Source organism: Xenopus laevis, chromosome 8L, assembly GCF_017654675.1.
Source record: "Xenopus laevis strain J_2021 chromosome 8L, Xenopus_laevis_v10.1, whole genome shotgun sequence".
NCBI lineage: Eukaryota > Metazoa > Chordata > Amphibia > Anura > Pipidae > Xenopus > Xenopus laevis.
Window position 1 is genome coordinate 19,886,028 of NC_054385.1, and position 16,135 is coordinate 19,902,162.

A 16,135-nucleotide genomic window follows, 5' to 3' on the forward strand; every position below is an offset into this window, starting at 1 on the left:
CTCTCCCTTTGTTTATGAGAACTAATCAACTCTGATCTTTCGTCCAGAGGAAATATAACATTTGCTGCTGATCTTCTTCCCACTGTGGATGCAGAAATGATATTAAAAAATCCATGCAAGTTAAATTCGCTGTGGGCAACAGGTCTCCTCGTGGCTCAGCACTAATCTGGCTCAGAGGGAACTTCCAAACCTGAAATATAAACTCACGTAAAAAGTTGTTACACAAACAGTTTGTTTCAAGGGGAAATATGCCTTGTGTTTTCCCTTCGGTTTTTTCTTATACTTCTCCGGGTTTCTGCACAGACCCTGATATGAATGATAATGTTATTGGGAAGCCAGTCGTTATTTATAGAATTGCTTATAACTCCTTCTAATATACCTCCCCCTACAATCTATTTAATGGCTCTATTGCTGCTTATTATACCTGTCTCTCTAACTGAACCTGTTATTTCTCTTTATAAACCTCTGCCTTTTACCCCTGCTTTGATTTTCTTTATATTTGTTCCCTTTACCACTAGATGTTACTGGGCCCCACATTAAATTCATTTTAGGGCCCCCAACATATCCAAAGACTCCTGTTTTACCAATAAATGTTGAAATTTCTCATTAATAAGGACCTCGTTGGGCCCCTTATACCTCCTGCCACTAGGGTTGCCACCTTTTGCAATGGTGGAGACTGGGCAGGAGGTGGGGCTGTGACATCAGGGGGCGGGGTCATGACACAGGTGGGAGTGTCCGTGACATCAGGGGACGGGTTATGACGCGGCCGATCACCGTGTCAGTCAAGGGAATCCTACCCAGTTTTTTCCTTATTTGGAAAACTGGGGAGGAACTTTTGAACTGGGCAGCCCTTTAAAATACGGGGCAGTCCGGGTCAAAACCAGACAGGTGGCAACCCTATCTGCTAACCCCTGCAACCACAGGGTCTGCATCCTCTGCTATACCCTACAGTATACTTCTCTATAACCATTCACACTCACAACTACAGTTGTTCTATGTAATAATAATCCCTCCATTGCCTTAGCCCGTCCTTTAAAGGAGAACCAAACCCTTTTATATTAAAATCCCCTACCCTACATAGACCCCCTCCTAGGGTTGCCGCCTGTTTTGGAAAAAAATACCGGCCTAAAAAAAAAAATACATTGGGGGCAAGTAACATTTTTACTGGTCAGGCCGGTAAAATACTGGCCAGGTGACAACCCTACCCCTCCCTGCTCCCCCTCAGCCTAGGTGTTACCCTGGGTAAATGCCCCTAAATCTTTACTTACCCCTTGTTAGAGATTCAGAGTGTTCATGGGCACCATCTTTTTCTCTACGGTAATCTTGGTTGGCGCAAACTTCCAGTCCCGAACAACTGTGCATGTGACGAAAGCCACGGAAATTGCCGAAGCGCCGGAAGAAGACCGGAATATTACAGAAGAGAAGAAGATGGTGCCCGTGAATGCCCTGAATCTGCAATGAGGAGTAAGTAATGACTTAGGGGCATTTACCAAAGGGTAACACCTAGGCTTGGGGGGAGCAGGGAGAAGGTCTATGTAGGGTAGGGGGTAGGGGATTTTAATAAAAAAAGGTTTGCTTCTCCTTTAAATCCTTTAGTGCTGCACATAAAGTCACCCTATTACTCCATAGAACCCCTTTTTTTAAAGGGGTTTTTCACCTTCAACAAGTTGTTCAGTTGTTTTTGGGTAGTTCATCATTAGTAAAGACTTTTTTTCAGTTATTTCTATTTTATATTTGTTTCTGTTTTTCTTAAAGGGGTTGTTCACCTTTACATTAACATATAGTATGATGTAGAAAGTGATCTTCTGAGACAATTAGCAAGTTTTTTTTATGATTTGTGGTTTTTGATTTATTTAGCTTTTCATTCAGCAGCTCTCCAGTTTGCTATTTCAGCAAACTGGTTGCTAGGCTACGAATTGCCTTAGCAACCATGCACTGATTTGAATAAGAGACTGGAATATGAATAGGAGAGGCCTGAATAAAATTAATGAGTAATAAAAAGTAGCAATAACAATAAACGTGTCGCATTGCAGAGCATTTGTTTTTTAGATGGGGACAATGACCCCCATTTGAAAGATGGAAAGTATAGTTTTGTTTAATTATTTGTCTCCTGACTTTTTCCAGACCAACGCTTTGTAAGGCTACAAATGTATTGCTATTGCTACTTTTTATTACTCATCTTTCTATTCAGGTCCTCTCCTATTCATATTCCAGTCTCTTATTCAAATCAGTTGTATGGTTGCTAGGTGAATTTGGACCCTAGCAACCAGATTGCTGAAATTGCAACTTGAGAACTGCTGAATGAAAAACTATAAATAACGCAACAATCACAAATAATAAAAAATGAAAACCAATTGCAGATTGTCTCAGAATATCACTCTCTACATCATACTGAATGAATCGGCATTCATTATTTGTTTTGTATAATTTGTAAATTTATTAGCCAATCCTGCAGACTGCAGCCGAAAATGATACCGGGTTTTTGAGGATCAGCAACCAAAAACAGACTGACTGCACCCCTTCACATTTATTGTTATTATTTTGCTTGCTTTTTCATCCATTCGCTAATTATCTAGCCACAGAGCCCAGGTTGCTAGGGTATTTAACCACTAGCAACCAGATAACTCTTATATATATCCGAACAGCAAAAACATAGACCAAAAAAAAAACAGTGATAATTTGAAAAACACAAATAAGAAATGAAGACCAATGGTAAGTTGTTACTTTTAAGATGAACAACCACTTTTGTTCCTCTCGTAAACTGAAATGAACATAAAAGCTGCAAGTTTAGGGTTCCTCTTGGTATTCTATCCGACCTCACAATGATGGATTTTGGTGCATCCCGGGTCGATTCAGTTCGTAAACAACCACTTTCACCGTGTTTTTACTTTTCTGATTTATTAAAACATTCGGTTGCCTTAATCATCATAAAGTAAGTGTAATAACCGAGCAGTGCCGGTCTTAGGCCGATTGGACCTATTGCGCCCAATCGGGCCCCGCGCCCATGGGGGCCCCGCACAGCCGCATCAAAGCAAGAGCAAGGATTTGCTGCCTTTCTCCCTCACCAATGTTTCCAGATGCGCGCAGTAAACACTGACCCGACGAACTGCTCTGAAGCCCGCCCCCAGGGCAGTATCTGTTTTCTTTTATTTATCTCTTCGCTGGCTGTGTAAATAGCAGCATACTAAGGGGGTTTGAGAGAGTGTGCGGCGACATGTGGGACTGGGAGAGGGAGCGTTTGTTACATGCCCTGTGTGCCCTATGGGACAGATGACAGCAGCCAATTGCAGGCAGTGGCGAAAGGCGCCATTATACTTTGTTTGAACTCGGCTAACAGGCATGATGGACGGTAGACGATGGTGCTGCAGATTCATCCTCTCCCCCCCCAGACTATCGGTTCAAAAAGAATGCTGGCCCAGTAAGGCTACAAATCACGTTTATTACACTGCCTTGTGAATTGTAACCCTTGCTAGCAAAAATTGCATTTGTGCCATTCTTCTGTTATGCATTTTTCGATATTTATTCCTGAAATTGCCACTGTGCCACCTAAAGTGATTTCGGGGGGTATTTATACATGCAATTCTCACTGTGTTCATTCTGCTCTTAGTTCTGGGGTATTATACATGGAATTGCAAATGTGTTTATTCTGCTAAATGTTTTTTGGGTTTTATAAATCAAATTGCATCAGTCTTCTTTCTTAGAATGATGGGATTTGTGCTTTAGTAACAGCTAAATGAAATGTTGAACTATCTATAGATTCAATATTTCTCCCATAGGTATTCCCTGTACTAAGTAGTAGTAATATATCATAAAACTATGGCAGCATAGGTATTCCCCTGTACTAAGCACAATTCAGCAGGAACAGTCCCTAAGTTTGCTCATAGTCTGTACAGAGAGATCCCATAAAACTATGGCAGCATAGGTATTCCCTGTACTAAGCACAATTCAGCAGGAACAGTCCCTAAGTTTGCTCATAGTCTGTACAGAGAGGTCCGATAAAACTATGGCAGAATAGGTATTCCCCTGTACTAAGCACAATTCAGCAGGAACAGCCCCTAAGTTTGCTCATAGTCTGTACAGAGAGATCCCATAAAACTATGGCAGCATAGGCATTCCCTGTACTAAGCACAATTCAGCAGGAACAGCCCCTAAGTTTGCTCATAGTCTGTACAGAGAGATCCCATAAAACTATGGCAGCATAGGTATCCCCTGTACTAAGCACAATTCAGCAGGAACAGTCCCTAAGTTTGCTCATAGTCTGTACAGAGAGATCCCATAAAACTATGGCAGCCTAGGTATTCCCTGTACTAAGCACAATTCAGCAGGAACAGTCCCCTAAGTTTGCTCATAGTCTTTACAGAGAGATCCCAGAAAACTATGGCAGCATAGGTATTCCGTGTACTATTTACCATACATACAGACATACAATTTACCATACATATTTACCATACAATAGGAGGGTAGTTCTTTAAAAATGCACTCTTTGGTTGCATATACTGTGAAAATGAGTTCCTGTGCTATGTATGCAGTTGAACTCAATAAAAATAAATAATTGAAATGTAGTAATTATGAATGGACAGAGAGAAAAACAGTTACTATTCGTCATTCAGCCCTGGAACCCTGTGCCAGATGGCAAAACTCCATTTAGGGGCCCCCACCAAAATAGTTCCAATTGGGCCCCGCAGTTGGTAAGACCGGCCCTGTAACCGAGTGCGAGGTGCAGCCTGCTTCCTTGTTAATCATTTATTGTAAAGTCTTGCGCTGAGAGGTGGAGGTGAATTAAAACAGTTTGAGGTGTATATTCACCAATTATACCTTTTATATGCCCCTCACTGTAATCCTAATTATTCCAATGCACATAATCTGTTTACCGAATGGAACAGGTTGCAAGAAATAATTGGGCTGCAGGACTTTTCTAGAGGGGCTAGTTAACTGAACTAGCCAACTACCTTATTTTGAAGCCATTCAACCAGCTATGATTTTGTTACTGTGTCGGACTGGGTCTTCTAGGGAACCTGAAACCCTTGGGCCCACACTTGCAGCAATAGTTCCAAATGTTAAAGGATTTTATAAGAGCCCCTGGTGGAAATTAGGGATGCAACGAATCCATAGATTCGGTTTGGGTTTCGGCCAGGATTCGCCCTTTTTCAGCGGGATTTGGATTCGGCCAAATACTTCTGCCCGGCCGAACCAAATCCGAATCCAAATTTGCATATGCAAATGAGGGGAGGGAAATTGTGTGACTTTTTGTCACAAAACAAGGTAGTAAAAGTAGTTTTCCCCCTTCCCACCTCTAATTTGCATATGCAAATTAGGATTCAGATACGGTATTCGGCTGAATCTTTCGCAAAGGATTCGGGGGTTTGGCCGAATCCAAAATAGTAGATTTGGTGCATCCCTAGTGGAAATAAGGACTGAATTCTCCTAAGACTTAGGGGTTCCTTTTGTATTCTGGTAGGCCATTGTAACCCTATTTTGTTGAATGATTTTGCTTCATTTTAATCAAGCTTACTATGCAACAGTATTACCTTAATGCCAAAACGACTCCGCATGCTGCTGGCCCGTTTGTTTATCTGCTTGTCAATCTCACCAAATACATCTTTCCATACATCTGTGTACATCTGTTCCGTTATCCAGAAAGCAATGAGTTACAGAAAGCCCATCTGCCATATACTCCATTATAATTAAAATAATCCAAATTTTGAAAAATGATTTCCTTTTTCTCTGTAATAATAAAACAGTACATTGTACTTGATTTAAACTGAGATATAATTAATCCTTATTGGAGGCAAAACCAGCCTATTGGGTTTATTTTATGTTTACATAATTTTCTAGTAGATTTATGGGGGAATGTAATAAAAGTCGGAAATAGAAAAACGATATGCTTCTGCCCGAACAAATTTTGCTTTGCGCGAATTTAATATAGCTTTTGCAAACCTGGAAACTGTTTAGCGACCACTTCCAACAGTGGAAGACCGTTTGCGAATGTTATAGTTTGCGCCAATGTGAAGTCAATGTAATAAAACTTACTGAAAAAGTCGTTATGTTTGCTCCGAAAGATTGCGACGCCTTCAAGCACGCAATTAAAATTCGCAATGCGAAATTAAAATTCGCAAAGTAATAGTTTAAGAACAATATTACATTGCGAGATGTGGATTTTTATTCTTATTGGTGTGAATTGTTTTACTCTTTGCGATTTTTATTACATTCCCCCGTTAAAGTATGAAGAGCCAAATTACAGAAAGATGCGGTATCCGTTAAAAAACCCAGGTCCCGAGCATTCTGGATTAACAGGTCAGAAAATAATCTCATCAAACAAATCCTTCAATGTGTTAAAACTGAAAAAAACAATAGATTATAACAATGGAAAAGGCATTGACCTGAAGGGCTACTTAAAAGGGTTGCTCACCTCTAAATTAACTTTTAGTATGATGTAGAGAGTGATATTCTGAGACAATTTCCAATTGATTTTTTTTTTTTTTGTTACATTATTCAGCTTTTTATTCAGCAACTCTCCAGTTTGCAATTTTAGGAATCTAGTTGCTAGGGTCCGAATTACCCTAGCAACCACGCTTAGATTGGAACATGGGAATGGAATCTAAACAGAAAGAAATAATATAAAGTAGCAATAACCATACATGTGTAGCCATACACAGCATTCGTTAAATGGGGTCACTAACCCCCATTTGGAAGCTGGAAAGAGTCAGAAGCAAAAGGCAAATAATTGAAATACTACAAAAAAATAGTGATGACCAATTGAAAAGTTGCTTAGAATTGGTCATGCTATAACATAATAAAAATGATCAGAAAGGTTAACCACCCCTTTAACTAATATACAAAACTATATATCAAGATGCATATCTGAAGCCTGCAATCAAACTATGTAGAGTCTGGGAGCAGGGCCAACAACTATCAGAGCATAAAAAGGATATACTGACCAGCACTTTCTTATTGAGAAAATAAATTGTGTTCTTTATTCCTCCATCTCACTGGGATTGTTGGGTCATATATTAGGACCATTTTATGTTCAGCACCTCCAGACTACATAACAGGTTAAATAATGTGCCAGTTCCTATGCCCTGTGTGTTGTAGGAATTTATTGGTTTTGATTTCGGGTGGCTTAGCCAAGCTTTCATTAACATTCTCCTGCATGTATGTTCCCCCCTTTCTCATTTCTCTTAGTATTTTGGGGGGCTCGGTGCTTCTTCAGTTCGAGAACTGCCTTCCCCATTTCCATTTAATCTTTGATTTTTTGTGAAATGAAGACATCGTGCCAGACTATAGTTGCAGTAAAGATCTGATCTCTAGATCCTACTTCTGTAGAGTAACATATTTTAGGGCTACAGCACCTCCTGCCTGTGTTTCAGTGCAAGGTATCTTGTCTTGACCATTCATAGGCAGATTTGGGCTGATAGAAATACACAAAAAGAAATGCATAGAAACTGTGGGGCAAATTCACTAACCTCCGAAAAATCACCAGCGACGGCTTCGCTCACAGCGCAACACTTCACAAGGTGTAGATTCGCCAGGACAACGATAATTCATTAAATCTGAAGTTGCCTCCAGGGCGTGAACGCTGGCGAAGTTGTGCTAACGTTACTGCGCCAAGTGAAGCGAAGTTGCGCTAGCGTTGGCTAATTTGCATATGGCGGGAATATGGACGTATATGTTGCAGCAAATACATTACACAAGCCTGGGAAACCTTAATAAAATAAAGTTGTTATATTGCCCTACACATGAGCCCAGTGTATAGTTTATGTGCCATATGTTAGGAATTGTAGGGGGGAAGCCAGTTACCCCAAAAAAAAATTATGCTCTTTTGCAGCCTATCACCCTGAAAAAATGAAAAGTCGCCAGCGTTTTTTGGGACTTAGAAAAATTTTCAACAATTTTTTTAGGAAGTCCTATCTACTCTATTGCACTTCTGGCGCAAGAGGTAATGTTCAGTAAAATCCGCATCTTAGTGAATTTATGTAGTTACGTCCATTCGCCAGAGCGCAAATTTGCCAGGCGTTAGGGAGCGAAATATCGCTAGCGAAGTTACGCCGATGACCGTTAGTAAATTAGTGAAGTTCCGAAATGACGTCACACTGGCGAATTTTCACCAGCATTAGTCACTTTGCCCTTTAGTAAATTTGCCCCTGTGTGTTTGTGTGTACACACATTATATATATATATATATATATATATATATATATATATATATATATATATATATATATATATATATATCTGCTTTATTTATGCAGCATGGAGCTACTTCATTCTGTTTGTCTTCATTTCATGGAATGCCCCATGTAATACTGAATATTCAGGCTGGTAAAAAAAATGAAACGGCGCCCACAGTGACCTTAAATATAGCACTTGTGTTATTGCAGTAAAATTTTAATTTAATAATACATGTTATTGCCTCCCAATTACCACTCACTGCCCAACTTTATGCATTTTGGGGAAGTGATATCAAACATAAATGGATATTAGAAGTCACCTAGGAGTTCCACGATCATATAAAAGCCCAAGGCTCCAGACATCAAAACCCAACTTCTTTAGAATCTAAATCAGATATGTAACTTTTTTAACCTTCTCATTGTTTTAGCCACTTTGCTGAAATATCATTATTCCCTTGTGATGTAAAGTTCCTGCAACACAACCTGGTGTTGTCTGCTGTGCTGCTGAAGCCAAAACAAAACTCTTATAAATAACTGACAAATATTATCTTGGCATACAATAAAAATTATATACATTCTACATATACATTTTATTTATTAAAATTCTCCATTATTGCCTATATAAATGAACTGTTAGATCCTGTAATGTATATGACATTTATATTTTACATGTTTCCTTTCCGCACTGATCCCCATCAGCTACAGGGGTTTGTTTCCCTATTGTGTCGCCCATTTCTGTAATCATTGGCCCATAACACTGATCCTGTTTCAAGTGATGCAATTATACTCTGATGGCTGATTGGCTGAAAGAAAATCAGCTAAGAGGGGTCATCCACCAACATAACCAAATAATACAAGTATTCCACATAATCCTAAAATCAGCTTATACAAGTACAGGACCTGTTATACAGAATGCTCGGGACCTGGGTGTTTCCGGATAACTTATCTTTACGTAATTTAGATTGCCATACTTTAAGTCTACTAGAAAATCATGTAAACATTAAATAAACCCAATCAGCTGGTTTTACCTCCAATAAGAATTAATTGTATCTTAGTGTGGATCAAGTACAAGGTACTGTTTTATTATTACAAGGAAATCATTTTTATTTTCTGGATAATGGGTTTCCTGATAATGGATCCAATATAAATAGATAAAACATTTTAATTTATACCATTTTCTTATTCTCCCCGGAGGAAAAGGAAATCATTGTTTAAAATGTAGTCTATGGGAGATGACGATGATGTAATTCGGAACTTTCTGGATAATGGGTTTCACGATAACACAGGGCCGGAACTAGGGGTAGGCAGAAGAGGCACCTGCCTAGGGCGCAATGAAAGGGGGCGCTGGCAGGTACCTGTCCTCTGCCTACCCCTAGTCCATGTGCACTACTTTCCCCTGCCTTCCTCACCCCCGGCGCTCTCTCCCCTCCCTTCCAACACTCTCATCCTTCCCTTCCGACACTCCCCCCCCGTCCCTCCCTCCCCTTCTGCACATGCGTGTGAACCTTCCGATGCTCTCTCCCTTCCGACACTCTCTTCCCTCCGGCCCTCCCTTTCCTTTCTGCGCATGCGTGTGCACCTTCCAACGCTCCTTACTCTCCCTTCCGACACATTTTCCCCTCCGGCCCTCCCTCCTCTTCTGTGCATGCGCGTGCACCTTCCGAAGCTCTCTTCCCTCCGGCCCTCCCCTTCTGCACGTGCGTGTGCACCTTCAGACGCTCTCTCCCCTCCCTTCCGACACTCTCTCCCCTCCGGCCCTTCCTCCCCTTCTGCGTATGCGTGTGCAGTCACTCGAGGGGGAGCACAGTGCCCAGTTGGGTCACCTAAGGCACCCGGTTGGCTTGGCCCGGCACTTCGATAATGGATCCCATACCTGTAAAGTTACCACATTGTTAGTTTCCCTACTGGTTTTTGAACACTTCGGCAGTAGAAAATGATTTAAAGATCTATACAGCACAAGGGAATGATAATCATTCTGCAAAGTGGATAAAGCAATGAGAAGGATAACAAGGTTACATTTCCAAGTTAGATTTCGAGTCGGCAACCTGGGTTTTGATCTCACACCAGCAGCTCTGACGGAAGACTCTTGGCTGAGCCAAGAAATTTAATATTTCTTGATTTAAAAGAGGAGTGACAGAGAACACGTCACTCAGTCAAGGGATGCTAGGGTGGAAGGAAAAAGAGAGACAGCAGCTTGGCCTTTGAAGTCAATAAGGCTCATCTGAAATCTCATATACTGACTTGATTGTCAGTTTTCACTTAAAAAAAAAACAGTTAGTGTGTCTTGTCTGCCCCAGAGATGTAGCCAATTACATGTCAGCACTTTCTCCTGATTTACAAACTGATATATATATATTATATCCACTTCCACAGAGTGTTAAGTTTAACACATTCTGTCCTCTAACCATTGGGTTATTGTCTAGTCTTTACAATTTCTCCAGAGACTTTATTACAGGTATGGGATCCGTTATCCAGAAAGCTCCGCTTATGGAAAGGCCTTCTCACTTAAAGTCAATATTAAAGAGCTGGTTCACCTTTCAGTTAACTTAATAAACTTAACTTAATATATCATAGAATGGTTAATTCTATACAACTTTTCTATTGGTCTTCATTATTTTTAAATTTTTCATAGTTTTTGAATAATTTCCTTTCCGACTTTCAAATAAGTGTCACCGAACCCCATCTAAAAACAATTGCTCTGTAAGGCTTACACGTGTTATCGCTACTTTTTATTTCTCCTTTTTCTATTCATGCCCTCTCATTCATCTTTCAGTTTCCTATTCAAATCTAGGCATGGTTGCTAGGTTAATTAGGACCCTAGCAACCAAATTGCTGAAACTGAAAACCTGCTGAATAAAAAGCTAAATTACAAATAATAAAACATTCAAACCAATTACAAGTTCTCAGAACCAGAGGCAGGCCTGGCTGATCGGGCGCCCAAGGCAGTCCAGCCAATCCGCTTGCCTCCATCGCTGCCCCATGCGCCACAAGCACGACATCAGCGCTTGCGAGTTACCAGTGCTTGCGTGCGCCGGTATCAGGGCTCGCGTCCGTAGCAACTGCTTTCACATATGCAGAAGGGCCGTACTTAGGCGCAATTCTAGTGCCTGGTTTGGGAGTAGGCAGAAGAGGTAGCTGCCCAGCGCCCCCCAATCGTTGCGCCCTAGGCAGCTGCCTCTTCTGCCTATCCCTAGTTCCGGCCCTGCTCAGAACATCACTCTCTGTGCCATACTAAAAGTTAATCGAAAGGTGAACGGCCTCTTTAAGCAAATCATTTTTAATTTTAAAAATTACCTTTTTTTTTTTAATTTTTATTGTGATCCTAATGAATCTGCATGAATCCATATTAGTGGCAAAACAACCATTTTGTTTTAATGTTTCAATGATTTCTAGCAGGTTTAAGGTATGAAGATCCAAATTACACAAAGACCCTTTACCTGGGAAACCCCAGGTCCCAAGCATTATGGGTAATAGATACTATAACTGTACAATGTATAGGGTCAAGAACATGACCTTGTCATTAAAGGGGTTGTTTACCTTCCAATTAACTTTTAGTATGTTATAGAATAGCTAGTTCTAGGCAACCTTTCAATTGGCCTTTATTTTTTTATATAGTTTATGAATTATTTGCCTTTTTCTTCTTACTCTTTCTAGCTTTCAAATGGGGGTCACTGACCCCATCGAAAAAAACAAATGCTGCTTTTTATTACTCAACTTTCTATTCAGACCCTCTCATATTCAGATTACAGTCACTTATTTAGATCAATGCATGGTTGCTAGGGTAAGTTGGACTCTAGCAACCCGATTACTAGAAATTGCAGAACAGAACCCCCCAAATTTCACTTTTCAGTACCAATTTTTTTTTCATCGCACGTCCATGTTATAGAAACATTGTCCACTTTCATAGTTATCTTTTTACTGGTCCCTATGACTTTCCAATATACCTACATTAAAAATGTTAAATTCATTAACACTCTGTAGAATAATATGAGAAATAAAGCAATTATTTAGGGAAGTTTCTTGCATTTGAACAAATTTGAGACTTTTTCTGGCGGTGATTTGGCTAAACCCTTAATATCTGGACTCTTGAAATCTTGTGACTTGACTAGGGAAAAGTGATATTCTGAGACAATTTGCATTTGGTTTTCATTTTTTACTATTTGTGTTTTTTGAGTTATTTAGCTTTATATTCGGCAGCGTTGCAATGTTTAGCAATCTGGTTGCTAGTGTCTGAATTACCCTAGTAACCATGCATTAATTGTAATAAGACACTGGAATATGAATAAAAGAGGCCTGAATAGAAAGATGAGTAATAAAAAGTAGCAATAAAAATAAATTGGTAGCCTTACAGAGCATTTTGTTTGTGACCCCCTTTAGAAAACTGCAAAGATTCAGAAGAAATTAAAAATTGTTAAACCATAACAAATAAATAATGAAGACCAATTTAAAAGTTGCTTAAAATTTGCCATTCTATTACATACTTAAAGAGATGATTTTTATGATGTAGTTTTTATTTCTAAATTACACTTTTTTCACTGCAAATAATTCACTCTATCATATAAAAACTTATTCCTGAACCAGCAAGTGTATTTTTGTAAGTTGTAATATTGGTGTGTAGGTGCATCTCAGGTCATTTTGCCTGGTCATGTGCTTTTAGAAAGATGGAACTGCTTTCCGGCAGGCTGTTGTTTCTCCTACTCAATGTAAATGAATGTGTTGCAGTGGGACCTGGATTTTACTATTTAGTGCTGTTCTTAGATCTACCAGGCAGCTGTTATCTTGTGTTAGGGAGCTGTTATCTGGTTACCTTCCCATTGTCCAATTTGCAGTACAGCAGTAAAGAGTCACAGAAGTTTATCAGACATACACTTGCAGGCGCATGGATATAACGGTCCGGTCCTTGCGGGAGGTGACACGGAGGGATGCGGGAAGCGGGACATGCGAGCAGTTTGGTTAGCCTCTCTTAACCGATCCGCAGGGCCTGCCATTCACAAACTCGCCAATGACCTGTAGGAGACTTGAAGCTTTGGTCACTTTTCAACAATTTCTCACATTTTTATAAAAATCAATGTAGTCACATACTATACATATTTGGTATTGGTGTGTTCAGGGGAACTTTCCAAATCTGTTGTTTTTTCATGCAGAAACGAAATGATGTCGCTGATATATATGTTTATATTATAGGAAACATTCAGAAGCCTATATCTTATTACAGAAGTGGAATGACACCAACATTCTAGTTTATTTTGAAAGATTATGTTGTCCTGAAAAAAATGATTTTCCTGGATTAACCCAAAGACCCTCCCAGGAAACACCTCTAAAGGGAAAGAGTTTTAAATGTTCAAAATCTGTCTGGCAATGAAAGTACCAAATTTTTTGCCAGTAAATATCTGTGTCTCCAAAGATGCCCCAGTAGCTCCCCATCTTCTTTTCTGCTGATTCCCAGCACATACAAAGCTCACCCAAAGGTGTTTGCAGCCGTTTGACACAATAGACTCAGGGGATCACCCCCTCCTTGAAAAGCAATTCCGTGTGCCGGTTGTGTGTTCTTCGTGTTTGTTTTGTGCTGATATTGCTTCCAGAGACAGTTTAGAACTCAGCACTGAGTGTTCCATCTAAGAACATGTCAGTTTAGATTGACTTCAGGATCATAGAACCGCTGATTTCTTTAGAAATTGCAGATGAAACAACACAGCTAATGGGGCAAATGCAGCTTTCCTGCAGCCCCACGTGCATTATTGTATTTATAATCCGTGTAACATAGGAAGTTAGTTTGAAAAAAGACACAAGTGCATCAAGTTCAAACTTTTAACTCTATTTTAACCTGCCTAACTGCTAGTTGATCCAGAGGAAGGCAACAAACTCCATTTGATGCCTCTCCAATTTGCCTCAGAAGGAAAATTCCTTCCTGACTCCAAGATGCAATGGGACCAGTCCCTGGATCAACTTGTACTATGAGCTATCTCCCATAACCCTGTATTCCCTCACTTGAAAAAAACTATCCAACCCCTTCTTAAAGCTATCTAATGTATCAGCCTGTACCACTGATTCAGGGAGACAATTCCACATCTTCACAGCTCTCACTGTAAAAAAACCCTTCTGAATATTTAGGCGGAACCTCCTTTCTTCTAATGGGAATGGTGTATAAAGGGTTCTTTCCTTCATTTGCCATCAAGTTATACTGCACCAAATGACCTCCACTAAAAACACACGGCTGTCCCCATGTTATACCAAAAACATATTTGATTCTTCCCCTGTAGTGATGTGCTGGTTGACCTCAAACCCAGATGTTGGGGGGGTTCAGGTTGAAATTTGGGAGACTGCTGTGGGTTTGAGTTGGGTGCGGGTCAGACTGGGAAGTACTTTACTCCTCTACTTTGTAAAATTCAGTATTCAGAGGTGCGCAGAAGTAGTGTAGAGAGGGATGAAACATTAGTCTGAGACCAAATAGATCTGCTGGGTACTGTAGGTCTCTCTGAGGGTGGAAGGGTTAAATCAATTTCTTTGACTTGACAAAAATATGACAGAAATGCCCCATTCTCCTTTTCTCGTGTTCACCGTCACCCTTTCTTCTCTCTCCTCCCATGATTCTATTTTCTCTGTTTCCTCTCTCATTCTTTCTCTTCCAACTTCTCTTTCTTTGAATACTCCATAAATCTATAATGAAAAAAAAGATGAGGGGAATGAGCTGTAACTGGGGAATAGTGTGTATAGTAAGGCAAGAGCTTCTCAGAGGAAAGGACTGGAACTATTGGATAGTGTGAATAGTAAAGCAAGATATTATTTGGGGTAGAGTTTGTAACTGTGGGATAATGTGTATATGACACAATGTTCTGCAGGGTAGAGACTGTAACAGTGACACAGTGTGTATAGTGGCTTTTTTCTTGTGTGGATACGCTGAATTACAGAATTGTTTCACCCCTCTATATTTTGTAGTTGCTCACTATTGTTCCCTAATGTTTTATGTTCTCCGTCTAATTTATCCTTTCAAAATCTATAGACCCATTATTTTCTTAACTGTCACTTCAGCGCCATTTATTGTCCATTTTTACTCCTGAATGTGATTTTATGGAACCTTTGCTCTATCGCCATCTTGTGTTCACTCTTTTTCCTGCAGTTTATGGAATGAATTGACGCGCGGCAAAGTCCGGAACTGATCAGTGCAAGGGAGCCGGTTGGTACTTAAATACTTTGGGGGTTTATGGGGTTTGTTTTGTGATTCCTTTTCAGAATATTTACAGAATATATGCTAATACTTCGATATTTGATCCCAGACAATCTTCCCTGGACGTTTCTCAGTGCGGTGCTTTCAGTAGTAACAGTTTAGTGATAGCTTTAAAATTATTGAAAATGTGTCATTAATATATATATATAATATATATATATATATATTATATATATATATATATATATATATATATATATTGTTATATTATTATATATATGTATATATATATATAATGATAGAAGGACTCGCACACATAGTTACATAGTTACATAGTTAAATTGGGTTGAAAAAAGACAAAGTCCATCAAGTTCAACCCCTCCAAATGAAAACCCATCATCCACACACACACCCCTCCCTACTTTTAATTAAAATTCTATATACCCATACCTATACTAACTATAGAGTTTAGTATCACAATAGCCTTGGATATTATGTCTGTCCAAAAAATCATCCAAGCCATTCTTAAAGGCATTAACTGAATCAGCCATCACAACATCACCCGGCAGTGCATTCCACAACCTCACTGTCCTGACTGTGAAGAACCCTCTACGTTGCTTCAAATGAAAGTTCTTTTCTTCTAGTCTAAAGGGGTGGCCTCTGGTACGGTGATCCACTTTATGGGTAAAAAGGTCCCCTGCCATTTGTCTATAATGTCCTCTAATGTACTTGTAAAGTGTAATCATGTCCCCTCGCAAGCGCCTTTTTTCCAGAGAAAACAACCCCAACCTTGACAGTCTAC